This window comes from Macaca thibetana, chromosome 20, assembly GCF_024542745.1.
Source record: "Macaca thibetana thibetana isolate TM-01 chromosome 20, ASM2454274v1, whole genome shotgun sequence".
NCBI classification, from domain to species: Eukaryota; Metazoa; Chordata; class Mammalia; order Primates; family Cercopithecidae; genus Macaca; species Macaca thibetana.
In genome coordinates, this window is record NC_065597.1 from 31,083,494 (window position 1) to 31,103,222 (window position 19,729).

Sequence of the window (19,729 nt, forward strand, 5' to 3'; positions counted from 1 at the left end):
CATGTACATGTGGGCATTGCGCTGCCAAGGGATGGGGCTCTCATGGGAGGGGGTGGGACGGTCAGGTGAGCGACCCCAGTCCTTACACATATACACAGGCATTGCGCTGCGGAGGGGTGGGGCTCTCACAGGACGGGGTGGGACGGTCAGGTGTGTGCCCTGGTCTCCACACACACGTGGGCATTGCGCTGCCAAGGAGTGGGGCTCTCATGGGAGGGGGCGGATGGTCAGGTGAGTGCCACAGCCCCTCTGTCACATACAGGCCATTGTGCTGCCAAGGAATGGGGGCTGCCACAGGAGGAAGTGAGGGTGCGAAGGCCTCTCAGTGTGAGCCCCAGAGCAGGACTGGTTTTCCTCACCATGGCAATGCACAGGCCTGGAAGGGGGAGGGTGGGGCTTGGGGGTCACATCTGCTGCTCCGTAGGATTTCGGTAGCTTTTGCATTCTGGCGGATACGTGCCTTCCCCTCGGACCCCAAACCCCACCCCGTGCAGATGGTTATTTTCTGCACACACGTGTGGATGTTGGTGGTGGTCGTGTTTGAGTAGATAGCTCTGGTAGGAAAAGGTGGTTTCACTCCTGTGTATTGCCGTCAAACTCACAAGCTTGCTTGCTTTCTAATCCTTGACAAAAAGAGTGACCATTCGTTGAGCACCCCGGTACAAGTTGTCTTTACAAAATGATGTGCCCTGACAGTGCGTGTCCTGGGGAGGGCATTGCTGTGCAGGACACAGTGAACTCGCTGGAGGTTTTGAGGCTGTGTGTTCCCAGGTCCTGGTGAAGACCCTTTCTATTCAGGAGACGGCTATCACCTCTGGATCATTATTGAAGAGTCTGGGTGATCTTCCCATTTCGTAAAACAGAACCTGGGAGGTTGGCGGTGAGAACCATAAACACAGAGCTCACTGCGTAGAAAGATCGTACTCAGTTTTCAAAACCACAGGGCACTGTCCTTTGAGGAACCTGCGTGCGTTCCCTTTGCCAAGGCCAGGCCCCGCGGATCTCTGACCCGACTGAGCCCAGGGCACCCCCGGAGCAAGGTGCCTCGCAGATGACAGGGACAGAAGGGCACATGCGTCCCGTGGGCTTTCCCTTGACCCCTCAGAGGCCCCTTGGGAGAAGGGCTGCAGACCCTCCAGAACTGGTTTATGTCAGTGTTTCTTAGTTGGAAAGTTTCTTCTTAAAGATCAGCATGAGGTTTTCTCAGGTAATCCTGCAGCGTCGCTCGTCTGTAAGTATGCAATTGCTGCTTTGGAGAAGAGCCAAAGGAATGCGCAGTTTTTAAATCCACACTTGTGGTTTTGCGCTCATTCCGCTGGGGTAATGAGGCTGTGGTCGGTGCAGTGCGGGTTGGTTCTCCGTGCCTTTCTCCGCCATGGTTCTCACAGTCACTGGGGCAGCAGAGGACAGGACTCCCAGCCGGTGGTCCGTCTTAGTTTTGTGCAACATAGTGGTTTATGGTTATGCTGGTAGTGGAACTGTATCATAGCTAAAACGCTGCTGGACTTTAACTCCTAGGAAGATTTTTGTAAGGCATGTCACCTTCGATATTCCCTTGTTCCCCTCTCTGCCTCTGAACAAAATCCACTTGGAATTTTAAAGATAGAACCAGGCTCTTTACACTGTATTACTGCAGTGCTTCTGTTTATGATTGTAGATAGAATCCCGCCAACTCTGTTGTGAGGACAGAGATTCCAGCTTTTCTCAGCAGGCGTGGAGGCCCATTGACTCCAGCACAGATCTGAGTTCGGGAAGGACGCAGGGTTGATGTTGGAGGAGTTGCTGTCTGGAATCCTCTGAACAAGGCTGTGTTCTGGTGTCTGTCGTTCCTCCGTCACTGCTGCTGCCCCACATGCCTTTGCACTGCGAGCAGGGTCTCATCTGCTGCTCATTCCCTTGTCTGCCGTGGCCCCTCCAAGTCCCCACTCTAAGTGGCCTCACTGCAGAATGCGTAAAGCTGCCGTACTACCACTTTTTATGTGAAACGAATAATAATTTATAAATCACCTGGTTTTTTCCCCTTATGAACTCTCCTATGTTCTTCCCACCTCCTGATTCCTATTATCAGTTGCATTTGTGGGACCTCAAATCAAAGACGGCTTCAGGAGAGGCCAGTGCTACCACTCAGGGTGGCAGGCAGAAGCTCAGTACATGGCCCCTGCTTCTCTTTGGAAGGAAACTGGTGTATGATTTAAGGAAACCGTTGTGTTATCTGAAGCTGCCTTTTCTGGTAAATCTGTGTAGCGAACCCCTCATCTTCCATTTGTAGAAGTTCTTTCTTTTTCCATCATTTGGCCAGTTCTCATTCCTGCAGAGCTTCACCCTGCTCATGTAGGCTTCGTCCTCCGGGCTGGCCACACGTTTGGGAGACAGAAGGATGTTTCAGAAAGCACAGAGAAGCCCACTCACCTCCATGTTGTCTACTGGGCTAAGAAGCCCTGAGCCGTGTGGGGGGGTCACACAGCCCATTCGCTCTCCTCCCCGCCCCTGTGCCCACAGGAGGATAGTGCACGTGGGTCTAAGGCTCTGTCTTCTCCAGCCAGACTTGACCTCAGAAGCGTCCTTCGTGTGACATTGCAGATGGCTCAGCTCCCCGTCCTGTCCCGGAGGCCCTTTCAGCTCCCCGTCCTGTCCCGGAGGCCCTTGGCCTGCCCTCGTTGTGAGCACTGGCTTGATTATGGGAGACCCTGCAGCCCACGCTCGCTCCAGAGAGCTGAGGGAAGACAAGGAACAGCACCCCAGCTGGAGTAAGAGAACACTAAGAAATGGATGCGGCTGCTTTAAGTTCCTAGATCACTGAGGATTAGCTTAGTAGTCCCATCTGATTCCCTAGTTCCAACTGTCATTTAAGAATGGTTATGTGGCAACAGACTCAGAATCTGACAGAGCAGCTAGAAATCCTCTCGGGAGGGTGGCCAGGCCTACCCTCTTCTGGCCGTTCGTTTTCCATCCTGGGGCCGGGGTCTGCGCCCTGTGTCCTGTGCCCTGCATCCCGTGCCCCACATCCTGCACCCCGCCCGCTTTCCTTGTGCTGGGCTCACATTTGTTGCTGTTTTCCTCCTGTTCCACTTCTGAGATGATCGTTGCTGTTACTTCTTGCCGTTAACTGACTATTTTCTGATCAGTGGATGGCTTCTGTGAAAACAGCCTCCGTTCCCTGTTCCATGGAGGGAGGGATGTGCGCTGTGCTTGTGGATTGCTGCTGGGGTGGTGGGTTTGAGGCCGCGTCTGCAGCCAGCAGCAGCCTCCGTTCCAGGAGGGCCCTGGTGGCTGTGGTGCTGGGAAGCGCCATTGTGCTGCGTTGGTGTGACCCTGTGGCACCGGCTGCCAGGGGGCCATCCTGTTTGAGTCATGTTTTCTTCAAATTAAATATTGAGAGATTCTAGTCACATCCCACAGTTGCCATTTGCTGTCTGAATAGAAAACATGAAGAATTGCACGATTTGAAGCCATGTGGTCAGTTTCATGTCCACAGCGGCCTTGCTTTTCTTCCTTGCTGAGAGATGGAATGCCCCATCTGGTGCTGGGTTGCAGGCAGGGTGGGACCCACAGCTGTTCATTGACTCTGGGAGAGCTCTCCTGGCTGAGGCCGTCTGCTGACAGGTGCTGTGCAGGTGAGCGTGACCCTACACTAAGGAATACCGATTAGAGTCCATTTCAGGCCCTGTTGGGCACACTGAGAGTGCACAGGAACCACAGAGCCTGAGACACAGTAGGAGGGTGGGAGACACAGTAGGAGGGTGGGAAACGCAGTAGGAGGGTGGGAGACGCAGTAGTAGGATGAGAGACATAGTAGGAATCTGGAGAGCCACCTGCCCCAAGGCCTCAGGACAGCGGATGGCACAGCCACAGGGAGGGTGACTGCCTGTGCAAGGCCGGAGGCCATGGGCACCCAGGTCCAGCGAGGTTGGATGGAGCCCCCAGTGCTCAGCCTCCTGTGACCAGTGTTGGGGGTAGTAGTAGCGGACGGTGCATCCCAAATGTGGGCAATAGGTCTGGAAAGATTGGCAGAGCATCAGAGGCTTCATAAAGAGCCATTTGGGAAGATGAGGTTCAGGGGATGGCGGCGGGTGCGCAGGTATGGGGACGCACTGGGTGCATGGTGCCCGCTTCCTCCTCCCCGAGCCATGCCCTCCGGCGCTGTGTCTCAGCCTCCCCTCCAGGAGCACTCACTTCCTCCCAGCTGTGGGCCCCTGTGGCCTCTGCTCTGCCAGCTGCCCAGCTGTGGTGACCAGTTTCCAGTTTCCACTCCAGTCCTTTCTCTGTCTTTATTGTTCATTTTGACCTCTAGGTGCACATGCTGTCATGCCCCAGTGTTCCAGCATCGCTGGCTGGGAGAGGGAAGAGGAGGTGAAGGGATTCCTTAGAACACTGACATTGAAATTGCAGCTGAATCTTTAAAAAAAAAATTGTTTTGTGCTGGCTCACACCTGTAATCCCAGTACTTTGGGGAGGCCGAGGTGGGAGGATTACTTGAGCCTAGGAGTTTGATGCCAGGCTGGGCAACATAGTGAGACCCTGCCTCTACAGAAAAAAAAAAAAAAAAAAATTAGCCAGGTCTGGTGGTGTGTGCCTGTAGTCCCAAGCTACTCATGAGGCTGAGGCAGGAGGATCGCTTGAGCCCAGGAGGCCCAGGCTACAGTGAGCCGTGATTGTGCCACTGCATTCACGCCTGAGCAACAGAGCAAGACCTGTCTCAAAATAAATAAAGTGTACAATTCAATGTTTTTTTCAAAAAATTAAGATATTTTTAAAATTCTTTTGAACCACTTCAGCTGGTTTCAAAGGTTGTGTATTGTCTTCCCTCCTGAATAACAACTTTACATAAGAACGAGCATTCTGGTTACTGTGGGAGGTGCCTAACGAGAGTCTCCATCTCGGGCTTTGTAGAGCGGAGCCCCGTGTGTGTGGACATGTGCTGCCCTCCTCGCCTCCCGCACACTGCCCCGTCCTCGTCATTCCTCATCGTGCACCTAATCTGCTGCCGGGGAAGCCAAACAGCCACTGCTGTGGGAGGTGAAATTAAGATGCAGTGGCTGGTTCTGGTCATGGCTCCAGGCGTGGGTGGCTCCTTCGCGTGAGCAGCGTGGAGTTGAGCCTGGGCCTTTGGCTGTTTAGATGCGTTTGTGGCTATGTTCTGGGTGCTTCTTCGTTGAGAGTGGAGTTCTGGAGAAACGGCTCCTTCGTAAGCTGATTACACTGTGTTGATTTCTTTTGTCCCTCCCTCACTAGGGGTGCGAGGCATCCGGGCAGCATTTTCCTCTACTGGACGATCCCCGTAGTGTTGGCTTTGTTGCTCAGTGAGTGTTTGAAAGTAATCATTTAGGCCGGGCGCGGTGGCTCAAGCCTGTAATCCCAGCACTTTGGGAGGCCGAGACGGGTGGATCACGAGGTCAGGAGATCGAGACCATCCTGGCTAACACGGTGAAACCCCGTCTCTACTAAAAAATACAAAAAACTAGCCGGGCGAGGTGGCGGGCGCCTGTAGTCCCAGCTACTCGGGAGGCTGAGGCAGGAGAATGGCGTAAACCCGGGAGGCGGAGCTTGCGGTGAGCCGAGATCGCGCCACTGCACTCCAGCCTGGGCGACAGAGCAAGACTCCGTCTCAAAAAAAAAAAAAAAAAAAAAAAAAAAAAAAAAAAGAAAGTAATCATTTGCTGCCCTGGGCATGAAGATCAAATAAGGATATCATAGTAGCAATTTGGAATGATGTAGATGGAGGTGTTATTGCCCATGTGGTTAAGGGATTGCAGAATTGGTTGGAATAGAGGACAGGCTTTGTATAGTAAATTAGACCAGAATCGGGGGCATCTAGAATTCCCTGAAATTCCCTGGTGCTGGGAGAGGCAGTCTGGTGTGCCAGTGATGCACAGAGGGGGAGAATACGTTCAGAGTGTATGTATGCCAGGAGTGTAAAATAATTTCTTGTCTAAGGAATTTCAAGTTTCAGTTAGTGGTAAGGATAATAGACTCTTTAATTTGGTGCAGATTTTCAGAAGATTCTGAAAAACAAAAAAAGCCCTTAAAAATTAAGAGTCATAAGGATTGAAGTTTGCAGGGAGGTGGATGACTTTATTTTTGAGTGCATTTTAAATGAAAATGGATGACTTTTTTATGAGGCCATGGGAACTTTTGCACAAGGCGGATAGACCAGTTGGCCACTTCAGGAGCTGGCAGAGGAGCCACTGGTTGGCCATACCTGCATCTTGGTGCAGCTGCTTTGCTGCCATGGGTACCCTGAGCCAGTGCTGCATGACCTGGGCAGACTCCCCGTAAAGGCCAACTCTCATTCTGAGGCGGAGGCTGCCTGCCTCGGGAGTGATGAGTGCACGCACGCCGCATGGCTGGACTCTACCAGCATCTGCACAAGCCACAGCGGGAAGCAGCATTCCATTACAGTTCTAGAACCCTCCTCTCTCGCTCGTGCGTGTGCACACAGTCAGAACAGGTCCACAGTACAACAGGCCACAGCGAGAAGGCAGCTTTCCATGGTGGTTCCAGAGCCCTCCTCCCTCGCTCACGTGTGTACACTTACATGGTCAGAACAGGTCCACAGAACGGTATTACTGTGTGCTGATTGCACTAGTATTTTTTATTCTGTTTTCTGTTCTGCTTTTCTGTTTCTCTTCCTTTTTGTCTCTTTGAAAACTGGCTGTGAGACATTGCATTGATTTTGCAACCTACACTTTGAAAAATACTGGAATGGATGATCGGTAATGCCTCTTTCTTAAGAGCTTGTAGTTCTGAGTTGTAATTGAGTAGCTGGGACTATAGGTGTGCACCACTGCACCTGTGTAATTAGGTACTTTTTAAAAACTTACAACTATATAAAGTTTACACTGCAAATACTAATATTCTTCCTCTCATATTTTGATAAATCAAAAGATTTTCTTGAATTGGGGAGCTTTTTAAAAAAATCACATTCAAGTTTAAGAAAAATGATTATAAACGTGCTAGTTAAAAAAAAAATTTTAGCATACTTCTCAGGGCTTTTCATCTAGATTAGGAAAATTAGGATTATCCGTGTCACTTGGGCATTAGAATGAAGTATCCCTGAGAACTGCAGTCAGGTTTTTGGCGTGGCTGGCCTTCTGTTGGTCATTTGGCGGGTATGGGACAGAAGATGGCTTGATGTTTGCCGTGGCTGGCCACGCCCCTCCATGCCGTCCACAAGCCTCTGACAGAGTTGTCCGTGCGTGCATTTGAGTGTTTTTTGCAGAAGAGGCCGGGGCCAAAGGAAGGCCTCAGTTGCAGCTGGGCTGTACCAAGGGGCCTCAGCGGGAGCAGCCCTTGGGGGCCAGAGCCCAGCCTCTTCCAGCAACAGAAAGGACCTTTCTTCCCTCTGCAGCACTTGTCGGATATAACATGCCTGACTCCCTCGTTCATTCCCGGAAGAGAAGCACTCCCCTCGCTCCCCACACAGCCCTGCTATGCTGGGCACTCAAACCAGCCAGAGGTGGGGGAGCCTGTGAGTAGAGTGGAGAATTGGAGTTGGTGCCACCCTGACCACAGCACCTTTCTTCTCCCTGAGGCCGCCTCCTCAGATACTCTTCTTGGCCACAGATGAGGGCCTGGCTGTGGTTGGCATATCTTTTGGGAGAGAACTGGATGGGTGGAGGGTGGGAGAGTCACCACAGGTCCCAGTCTCAGGGCGGCTGCTCCCTCAGTGTCTGTCATCTTGGGATGCAGCAGTGTCGCTTCCTCGTGCTTCAGTGCCCTCTTCACCGCAGTGGGGTGCCAGTAGCACCTGCTTAGGAAGTTGGTGGGCTTTGCTGGGTGCACATGGTCCACCTGGCACTCACCAGCCTCTGGGCTGCCCTTGGCGAATGCCGTCCACACTCCAGCACTCAGGGAGGGGCGGTGCAAATCCTCAAAAAGTGACCACACAAGCACTGGTGCCCAGGTGGTGAGTAGGTGGGCTGAGGTCTACAGACAGAAGCTTTACCCTGTACACGTGCAAGGAGTAACAGCTGCTCATTTGAGTGACATCACTGGACTGTGGCCCTTTGAGCCTCCTGATGCGGAGGTCGGCCTTTCACTTCTGCCTTTTGCATGTGTGAATGTGTGTGTGTGATTTTAGAGATACTGTTTTAAAACTGCATACTCAAAGCATTAGTTAATTAACTAGGAAGTATTCTCGTGTGAAAATGATCGCCAGGACTGAACCTTTTAAAGCAGATCATCTGAACCTCGTCACTGTAAAGCAATCTGGACTACAAAATTCATTCTTTCACGTGAATGGAACGATTTGGTAAAGAAACACTGAACGTAACGTGGACGTGCTCTAGTGATCGTAGGGAGCTGTGAGCTTGTGCGGTCTTGGGTGGGAGTCGGCGTTTATGTTTTTTTTTTTTTAATGTTTTTAATTATTTTTTTTTGTTTTGAGATGGAGTCTTGCTCTGTTGCCCAGGCTGGAGCGCAGTGGTGCAATCTCGGCTCACTGCAACCTCCGCCTCCCAGGTTCAAGCAATTCTCCTGCCTCAGCCTCCTGAGTAGCTGGGATTATAGGCGCCCGCCACCACGCCTGGCTAATTTTTGTATTTTTAGTAGAGACGAGGTTTCACTGTGTTGTGTTTGTGTTCTTTAAAATCCGTATCACGTTGGCCAGGCACGGTGGCTCACGCCTGTAATCCCAGCACTTTAGGAGGCTGAGGCAGGCAGATCACGAGGTCAGGGGATTGAGACCATCCTGGCTAACACTGTGAAACCCTGTCTCTATTAAAAAAACCCAAAAAATTAGCCGGGCACGGTGGCGGGCTCCTGTAGTCCCAGCTACTCATGAGGCTGAGGCAGGAGAATGGTGTGAACCCAGGAGATGGAGCTTGCAGTGAGCCGAGATCGCGCCACTGCGCTCCAGCCTGGGCGACAGAGCGAGACTCCATCTCAAAAAAAAAAAAAAAAACAGCCATATCACATGAATGTGTTTTGGTGATCTTAGGGAGCCGTGAGCTCGTGCGGTCCTGGGTGGGAGGTGGCATTGTTTGTGTTGTTTAAAATCCCAAACCGGAGTTCCCGGGGCTGCCGGGAGTTTAGGCTTGATGCGCATCACATAACACAGAACACCAGGGTAGGGAAGGGCCAAGACTGCTTGCCCTAGTTCCTTAGCGAACACTGCCAGTTTCTCCCCACATCTCCGTTAGGTAGTGAGAGTCTCAGTCAAGGCAGCATTTTCATGCATGTCAGTGAATGGGCCTTGCTCCTTCCCCCGAACCAGGAAGCCGTTTGGCCCTTCGCCTGGGTGTGCGTCAGTCAGGCTTGGTAGAATGGAACATGGCGCATGTCTGTTCTTTCAGCCCTCGTTGGAGCTCAAAGATCAGTGCCCATGGGTGTGAGCTGGGATGGCTGTGGGTGGTGTCCTTATTCTAATCCAGGCTCTTCCCGGACATGTGCAGGAGGGCAGTAATTCAGGGCGCCGGGCCTCACTGGAGTCTGATGTTCTCAGTGGGAACAACCCTAATGTACTCCTACTAGTCACCCAGAACAGCCATTCTCCCCACAGAGCGCAGACCACTCCTGCAGACCATGTTCAGGTCGTCAGAGGATTTAAAATACCAGTGAGCTAGGGGCGCAGTACATAGTGGGCTCCTTCCTATGTTTGGTGTACTTGGCAGTAATGCACCCAAATGTTGGGTGTGACTGTGCTTTCTTTTTACGCTGCTCTGACTATGTACTGTCGTGAACAAATTTTGAAGATTCTGTCTAAATTTAACCCTGATTAACAGGGTCCGCAAGGGCTTGGCCGAAGCAAATGCTGGGACTTAGGGGGCTGTCCCCTGGGGAAGGCAGGAAAGCTGATGGGTAATGGGACATGCAGGGTCTGCTCAAAGACCACCAAGGCCTGCTGGGTCGGGTCCTCTGACTCGTGTTGCTTTAGCAGCTGGCCGTGACTTTGTCAAAACAGTTTTTCAATTTGGACAGTGAAATATGAGCAGAATTTTGGTATATCATATAGGGGATAGTCAGTTATCAGAGTTTAAATAGCAAGAGGTACATTTGCTATGGTTCTGATTAATTTGATGTGATCGAAGACTTAGCCAACTAAAAATAATTTTCCAGAAGTATCTAATCATTTGGAGAAATAACTAATCTGTCTCATTGAGGAGATTGCAGCACAATTGTAGAATTAAATAAAGCGCAGACACCATATGGGAGGTTGGATTTCAGTAATGGAGGAAAGAAGGGGCCGGAAGAAAGGACATCGATTCTAACAGTGTTCTCGGCATTGAATCGGCGCTCACACAGATTAAAGAAAGGAGGTGGTTTCCAACAGTGTTCTGGGCATTGAATCGGGGCTCAGCACAGTTTCTGACCTCAAAATTGAAGGCGCTGAAGGCAGTGCCTTCGCCAGGTGGGGGGCGGGGTCTTTGAGACTGTGCGGCACACTGGACCCTCGTGTCAGGAAAGCTCTGCGGACCACGCCTTTCCTCTGCTCTCACACTGTGACCGTCGTCAACACACAAAAAGCCTACAGGGGTCAAACGTGGGTTTTTTTCTGGACACAGCAAGCAGTGGACACCAGCTGGGTGTCCTCTAATTCAGTTCCGACATGGAGAGAGCGTCGGATCCCTCGGGTCGAGGACTCAGGCCCCGGGACTGCCCCCAACCACACCAGTCGCAAGTTCGGGCCTCGGTATACTCCTGGCTGACCTGCTTCAGGTCGGGCTTCCCACGACCCGTCTTTGGGTTTGATTAATTTGCTGGAGTGGCTTGCAGAGCTCAGGGAAGCACTTTTATTTACTGTGTTTATTATCATAAAGGATACTGCATAGGCTATAGATGTGGAGATGTGTCAGGCGAGGGATGGGGGAAGGGGTATGGAGCTTCCAGGCCCTCCCTGGGCACCACCTCCCCCGTGTTCAGCTGCCTGGAAGCTCGCCGAACCCCGCCGCCTTAGGTTTTTATGGAAACTTCGTGACATCAGCATTCCTTCCCCAGGGTCTAGGGCGGGACCCTCTCATGGGAGGGTCTTAAGACCCACAGTCAGCAAGCAGGGGATCGTTAAGAGTGAAAGGAGGCTGAGAGAAGGTGAGAGCCTGCCCCTGAGGCCCACACACCTGGCATCGTAACAAGAGACAAACCAGGGCTGTGGGAGTTACGGGCCAGGAACCAGGGACAAAACCAGTATCTCTCATAAACACCACAGCTCTTCATAGGGTTTTCCAGGTGGAGTCACGGGGGAGATGGCTGGGCTCAGGCACTCCGAGAATGGAGAATGCTGTGGCCACACGCTCAGTGACACGCCGCCCTAGCCACACGGCATCCGATGAACACCATACATCTCTAACGCGTTTCAGTGTGCCAGAAGGAAAAGCGTTTCCTCCTCCGTCTGATTTCTTTATAGATAATTGTTTTCTTGGGGATTTAGATTGCATACAGTATAGGAAATGTGTTGTTCTAATTGGAGTATAGTACGATATTCTTCCAGTTAAGAACCCTCTTCAGGAAAGAGCTGGTGTGTGGGCGTGGCCGGCTGGTGAGCTTTTCACTCATGTTCACAAGGGTGGGAATCCTTGTCCTCCGATCTTATTCCTGACGTGTCAGCGAAGATTAACAGGGACAGATGCAGCTAAACATAGCCAAGATGCTGTCTGTCTGTCTGCATCTATCTATCTATCCATCCATCCATCCATCCATCCATCCATCTAATCGATGAGACATTAGTCTCACCCCGTTCCCCAGGCTGGAGTGCAGTGGTGTGATCTTGGCTCACTGTAGTCTCTGCCTCCCGGACTTAGGCAATCCTCCCACCTCAGCCTCCCGGTGGCTGGGACCACAGGCTCGTGCTACCACACCTAGCTGATTTTTGTATTTTTTGTAGAGACAGGATTTTGCCATGTTGCCCAGGCTGGTCTCGAACTCCCGGCTTAAGGGATCCACCTGCCTTGGCCTCCCGAAGTTCTGGGGTTACAGGCATGAGCCACCACGCCTAGCCTGACAAGATGGTTTTTAAACTAATAGCTGTGCCTCTTTAAGACACACACTTGTTAATGGTTGTGTTGAGCATCTTGAACTGCCAGTGGCCTAAGTGGTGTTGCAGCCACAGGAGTCTCCAGGCACGAGTGAGCCGAGATTGTGTAAGAGCATCTGCACTCAGAAACCCATCATTTGGATAAGTGTGTATTTGCTGTTTTTTAATTTTAATTTTAATTTTTTATTTTTGGAGACAGAGTCTCTGTTGTCAAGACTGGAGTGCAGTGGCGCAATCACGGCTCACTGCAGCCTCTGCCTCTAGGTTCAAGCAGTCCTCCCACCTCAGCCTCCCGAGTAGCTGGGACTACAGGTGCGCACCACCACGATCTGCTGATTTTTTTATTTTATAGAGACGGGGTTTTGCCCTGTTGCACAGGCTGGTCTCGAACTCCTGAGCTCAAGCGATCCGCCTGCCTCGGCCTCCCAAAATGCTGGGATTATGGGTATGAGCCACCACACCCAACCTGCTGCTTTTCAACTGCTTGCTGATAGGTTGCAGACATCCCAGAACTCAAACACTAAACACGAGAGTGTTGTCCTGCATAGCGAGTTGAGCAGTCACTCTTGCTCCCGTGATCTCTTGCTGCCACAGCCAGGCTGTCAACTGCGGCCCCCGCATAGTTGGGGGGCCTCACAGCATGAGATCAAGGCTCCCAGGACGGGGACTCCCTGACGGTTTAAGGCTGAGGCTGCAGACCCCTCGAACCTCTGTGGAAACTGCGCTTCCCTTGAGGGATGGGGCAAAATATCCATGCCAGAATCTTGAATTTGAAAAGACTGAGGTGTGGGGCGGCCTGTAGGGCATGGGTGGGGTGCGGCACCTTTCAGGGCCTGTCGCTGCCCTACATGTGTAGACGTGGAGCCCCTTAAGGGCAGGATCCGTGCCCAGCACGCAGTGAGCGTGTAGAAATCATGGGCTTTGCAGGAGCCCATGCCTCCCTGGGGCTCGGCCTCGGTGCCCCACGCACAGTAGGCACACGGGAAGTGCCGCCATTCCCAGGCACTGCCGCAGTGCTGAAGGCGATGTGTTCCCACGCAGACACTGATTCGGTGAGCCACGCTTCCCTCTCTCAGGGTGCCTTTCCCTGCCACAGTTGCAGGTTGTGGGGCTGTTCTGTCAACTCCGGTGTTGCGATCTCAGGAAGACAGCAGCCCACCCACCTGGCATAAAAATCCACAGAGAGAAATTCAGGATTTCTCTTGATTTATTAATTGTGTACTTTGTTGGGGGCAGCTCAGCAGATAAGTACATTTTTATAATTATGCATCATTAAATAATAACTGCTAAATAGACTTAGAGCTTTGTTGCCTACATTAAAAAATCTAGATTTAAAAATTCCAGGTTTATACAATTTCTGAGGTATCATTTGATTTCCATTCATCGCATTTATTTGAGGAGTTTAAGAAAATAAAGTGAAGACCTAAACATTTCCTCACGTGACCAAGAAATAATACTCCAAATCAGTGTGTTTCTGGAATTGGTAGCTGCTACTATCTGACCTCAAATACCTCTTGGAGCACCGTATCTGGAGTTTTTCTCACTGGGCACTCTAACAGCCAAGGACAGGCACCCATTCCTGGACAGATGCTGGTGTATGTGTTGTTCTAGTTACTACTAAATTGTTACTAAAGAAAATCAAAACAAAACACAAGAAAGATACATCAGAGGTCACTTCAGCTCAAATGGCAGCATATGGACATTCCCTGGCATATCCAAGTTATCCTTAGAAAGCTGAAATATACCTTCTAAAGCATTGTCACAAGGTAGCGCTCTGCCTGCATTAACTCAGGGGCCCCTCTCTGAAGTTGGAGACTTGCTTTCTCCTATATCTTTACCTGTCGTGTATTTCTGAAGAGAAATGAGATTCAGTTCAGTGACTAGGTTGAGTGCTACTCTTACTTTGGAGATGAGGACAGTAGACAGGAGCTTTTCCAGGACCGTTCAGGGAGTTAAAGTCAGGGATACATCCGGAACTCAACTGTCATGATTCCTGAATATTGCCTGCAGTTCCCCCAGAGCTCTACCATCATCATCACCTCCACCTACCACCACTGCCAACACAACCACCTCTACCACCTCCACCACTGTCATCTTCATCATCCTCACCATTATCATAATTGCCACCATCATCACCATCATCACAACCACCCTAACAACTGCTATCACCACCACTTCAACCACTATCATCTCCATCATCATCACCAACCCAACCACCCTAACCACTACCACCACCACCTTTACCATTATCATCTCCATCATCATCACCAATACAACCACCCTAACCACTACCACCACCACCTTTACCATTATCATCTCCATCATCATCACCAACACAACCACCTTAACAACCACTGCCACCACCACCTTCACCACTGTCATCTCCATCATCATCACCAGCAACACAACCACCCTAACAACCACTACCACCACCACCTTCCCCACTGTCATCTGCATCATCATCACCAGCACAACCACCTCTACCACTACCATCTCCATCATTATCACCAGCACAGTCACCCTAACAACCACTACCACCACCACCTCCTTCACTATCATCTCCATCACCAACACAACCACCTTAACCACTACCTCCACCACTGTCATCTCCAACATCATCATCACCAACACAGTCACCCTAACAACCACTACCACCATCTCCACCACTGTCATCTCCATCATCACCACCAACACAACCACCTTCACCACCACCATCTCCACCATCATCACCAACACAACGACCTCCACCTCCACCACTATCATCTCCATCATCATCATCAACACAACCACTCTGACAAACACTACTACCACCTCCACCACTGTATCATCATCATCAATGCAACCACCTTAACAACCACTACCACCACCACCTCTACTGTCATCTCCATCAACATCATCAGCACAACCACCCTAACAACCACTGCCATTATGTCCCTCATCCTCACCACCACTACCAACAACAACTCATCTTTCACAAGCGTGACCTCTGCCGCCATCGTCCCTGTCACCCTCTCCATTGCCCTTACCTCTGCCACCACCACCACTCCCAGGGCTATCACAGCCATCAACAGCATCAGCACTGTCAAGGAGTCAAGTTAATTTCCTGATTATCCTGAGTTGTGTTCTAATCTGTCTTGTTTTTGGCCTCTCACTCTCTCCCTGTTGAGATTTAAATGACAGTGCCTCCTTTGCCCAGCTCAGGAATTTTTATGGAGGGTCAGTGGGCATGGCTTCTGGCCTTACTATGTGGGCCTTGAGTAGTGGCTTAGGTGTGATAGAAATGGAAGGTCCTCAGTGTTGCTTCAGGATAAAACTTCACAGTGTTGAATTTGGATTCTGCAGATTGAATCCAATGTGCAGTATGTTTTGCACAGTTAGTACCAAACGCTGTTCCTAGGGGATATTATATCTATTGAGGTGTTCAAATCTGGGTCAATTCTTTCTCTGTATTTGGAAGATTTTCAGTCACATGGGAAACTTTTCAAGGCTTGAGTATTAATCATGCTGCTTAGATCGTGAGTCATGACATTATTTAGTACTGTTTCTAGTACATGTGTATTTTAATACTGGGATTTTTTTTTTGCCCTTTTTTGCCTTTTTTTTTTTTTTTTTTTTAACAGATATAGCTAATGTTATCTAAGATTTGCACAAAGAGAGCTTATATACGTTTATAGGCTAAACAATGTGAAATCCCTGGAAAAGCTAGGAGGTATTTTGTGTATGTTCTGGTAAACCCATCTCTAATGTGTACACCCACCCACCCCCTCCCCACACACACCCCTGAATAATCGAATGTGTGTACGTACACATGACACATACATGGTTAGCAAAGCAGTGACAGATCCAGGGCCTTCCCACTGCGTACATGTGTGATGACTTGACCAGGGTTCAGCTGACAGCAGATTTGGTGACCCTGAAGCTTTTCACCTTCTCTCCCATCTTTGGCATTTGTGTTTCTCCTGATACTTTGCTTAAGAGTAAGTTTCAGAGGCCTTCAGAATCTTTTTCCATGAAATAAGGCCTTCTAGACCCAGCTGGGAAAAAGATTAGAAGACCTGGGAAATGTCCAACATTTTCCGTGTAGGATTTTTTTGGAGAGAGTGAGGAGGAGGAGTGTGAGTGTGCAGGGTGTCTTTATCTATAGCTGAAAAATGGCCTCTTGTATTTCTAGGAGGCTTTAGGCCACTCTAAATGGTTTGTCACAGAGGGAGGATCATCTTGCTTTCCTAGACACACACCCTGTGTCACTTTTAATAAAAATGCTCCCATCAAGAAAATACATTCCTGCATCGCACGCCAAAACACAGGCAGAAATCTTGGAGACTCTCAGTGGTTCAGGGAATTAATCTCTTATGGAAAAGCCTTCCCTACCAGAAATGGTGGAAAATGTAATTTAAACCATAAAAGGTCAGAAGTGGAGTGAGTTTGGTGTTGACTAGTCCCAAGAAACCGCCTAGGAAAGGTGTGGAGCTGCCCGCATGCCTCCTGCTGCCTTGCTGGGGGGCTCAGGCCCACCTGAACAGCCGGCTCTTCAGGTTCCTTGCCCTGTCTGGGGAGGCGGGACCCTGACTTACAAAGGGAGACCGTGGTGTCTCCTGCCTGTGGCTCTGACACTGAAGGGGTCCTTGTGGCCCCATAACAGGCTTGTCGTATGCAGCAGAGTGTTCTGAGAGTGTGGAGTGGCTGCGGAACTCCAGGGACTTTCTGCTCCTTAGCTTCTTGGTCTGTTTTGGCAAGCAGCAAGGAAGGTAGTTTCAGGCTTGGGTGACGACTAGTCAGTGAAATAGGTGTACTATTCTGAGGGCTATCATTTTTGTCCTGTTGAATTCTTGGGACACTGTCTGTGGTTGCAGCATAGAAGAATCTTTAAGTCAGGCAAGGGCCCAGGACAAGCTGGACAAAGTGTTTGGCTGGGAAGCGTATTCTCGCTCTCCCTCTTTTTTTTTTTAGAGAGAGAACATAGATGAAATGATGAGTGAAATGTACATTTTCAGTGTTTTACTCAGTTGAAACAATGGTGCCTTTGAAGGGCTCGCTGTTAGCTGAAGTGGAAGTGTCTGTATCACAATCCCTGAGATGCTCCCACTGCTCTGGCCACGCTTCACGCTGGCCCCTGCACCCCCCTGGCCCTTTTGTTTAGCCCCACATCAGACTCTGTGACATCAGAAGTGGTGGCAGGCCTGATGATTCGAAGATTGTTTTTGATCAATTTTGCCATTTTCAAATATATTTTTAAAAGATTAAGTAAAAGAGTTTAAATAATGTAAAACACAAATTTTATCCATTTCTGTTCCTCCTCATGCCCAGTGTGGTGTACTTGGCAGTATCCATTTCTGTTTCTCCTCATACCCGGTGTGGTGTAATTGGCAGTATCCATTTCTGTTCCTCCTCATACCCGGTGTGGTGTAATTGGCAGTGCTGAGTGATCGTCGAGTGAATGAATACAAAATATTTGGAAATACTCTCGTTTGAGCCATTTAAAACTATGGCTTATGTTCACCAGATCTTTAATCATGAAAACATACAAAACAGTACTGATTTGAAGCTCTAACTCAATAAGCAGAAAAAGTGTGACTTCTGAATAATTTTACATATCCTTTTGGTAGGATCCAAATGTGAGAAGTTTTTCTGAATAAGGTGGTTTTGGTGATTCTTTGGGTGTTCTGAGACTTTTCTGTCACCGTTGTTGAACCGTGTCTGCCTTTTCTGGTGGGCAGGCCTGCCGCGTTGTGGGGGTTTAGCGACTTCACACAGCTGGTGTGGGACGCTTCAATGTGGGGTGCAGGCCAGTACCCAAGAGCTTGCCTGGTGCGCCTGTTGCTGTGGGTGCCTCTGTGCAGGGCAGCTAATGGGTGTGTAAAGGACCCTTTTGCCCCAGGAATTATCTGCTGGAAGGCTACCAGAACAGCTGCTGGCGAAAGGAAACCCGGGCGTTACTGCTGCACCAGGATTCCTGGCCTCTGGAGGAAGGATGGTGGCCTTCTCCAGGGGGATGCCCTGGAGACTCCTGGGGTCCCCTCCACATGTTCACGTTGTCAGAATCCAGAAACAAGGAGTGGAAAACACCCCTCAGGTCGCTTTATGCTGATTCTGTTTAGGCCCCGGCTTTGCCCTCTTGCAAAATGCACGCACTCTGGCCCACGTTGTGTAAAATTGGAAGGATGTTCTTCACACCCTTCGTGTTGGCAGTGTTTGGGTCCCGATTCTTACATCCCAGAAGGGGAGTCGTGGCACTGTGCGAGACAATCTGACGTCTGACAAGTAAGAGAGATGGCGAGGGCGTCTGGGCAGCGGGGGCGTGCAGTGACTCGCGCTGGCCCTGTCCCCGCACCCTGGACGCCAGGGCGAGTGGTGCTGGCCGGATGCCCGCAGTGAGGAGGTGCGGGGCACGCAGGGAGCGCTTTCTGGACAGTTCGGTGCGGGGCAGCGAGTGGTCGCCTGTGCTCTGACAAGCCAGGGCGCCGAGGCTTGGTGTGGGCCAGGGAGCCTGATTGAAGTCACACTCCTGTCCCCTTAAACTATGAAACGGCGGAGTTACACAGGGGAAGAAAGGGTTCAAGCGTAATATAATTTCCTACCTTTTTTTCACTCTGAGACTGAACCGCTGAGTGGCTGTTAAATTCATTGTGTATTTACGAGGAATCTTTCATCTAGAAATTGTAGATGCAGGACTGTGCCGGTGCCTGGTTAAAACGTTAAAGCTGGTGCTAAGAGTGTGTTGAGATGCCTGAAAGAGAAACTTATGTTTTTTGATTCACTGGCCTTTGGGAAACTGAAGGACAGTGCGAACAAAGATCCTTTTCTTCCTCAAACGGGAGCTTGTGATTTGTCGGGTTTCACGCGGGTGGGCCCAAGGAGGACGGCGGGCAGGGCCGGGACGTGCTGATGTCAGGCGCCTTCGTCGACCGAGCTCCCCCTTGGGCCCTGTAAGGCCTTAGGTGTAGAAGTGTGGCTTGGTCCGCAGCAGGGCCCAGCTCCATGGCAGTGCTGTGGCTTCCTAAGCGACTCTAGCACAGGGGCCATTTCTGATCCACAGACTAGAGCCTCAGAGGGATTCCTCTTTACTCTGACCACTGGACGGGCTGTTTCCTCTCACATAGGCAGTACAGGGGAACTTGGCAAAGTTTTAATAAAACCCACCACCATCGTTGTTTCCATTTTCTCTAAGGAGTCGCAGCCCCAGATGAAACGTGTGTCCTGCCCGGGGTTTGCAGGGAGCCTGTGGTGTCCGAGACCATGGGACTGGGAGGCTGTGATGAACAAGCAGCTTGGACCCATGGCTGCTCTTGGCTGCATTGCATAATTAGCTCTGGACATAAAATATGCATCAAGGGTAGAAAAATAACCCAGGAATTATTTTCATGTGTAGACAATCTCTTATTTATAACGTTCAGGGCATTGTTTACGTTGACTCCCAAAGTGAGATCAACGAAAAGCCCATAAAGGGGCCCCTGCCGGCTTTTCCTTCTCCCTCCTGGTCGGCCCCTGAGCCGCTGCTCCTGCTTTTGGCAGCTGCTCCTGCAGTGGTATCCCTCACGCCCGGTGTGGATCAGCGATGCTGCCTGGTCAGAACCCCTGTACCGCAGTGCTGAGGACCGTGCTCCTGCTGGTGGCAGAGCATGACCTTAAGAAGAGTAGGGATGCAGCTAAGGGAGGCAAGGCGGGTGTGACGAAGCCAGAAGCACGGAAACCTCAGGAGGCCACACCTGGTCCTCAGTAGGTTCTGAGAGTGAAGGAGACGCAGCACCTGGGTTGTTGAGG

General features: G+C 50.5%; 2 protein-coding genes across 21 annotated transcripts in view; one reads left to right on the forward strand and one right to left on the reverse strand.

Annotated features, from left to right (window-relative positions):
- Positions 1 to 19,729, reverse strand: part of KLHDC4 (kelch domain containing 4) — a 723,698-nt gene that overhangs the window by 340,519 nt on the left and 363,450 nt on the right. The gene's annotated exons all lie outside the window — the stretch shown is intronic.
- BANP (BTG3 associated nuclear protein) overlaps positions 1 to 19,729 on the forward strand; it is a 128,377-nt gene that overhangs the window by 85,808 nt on the left and 22,840 nt on the right. The window lies entirely within an intron of this gene.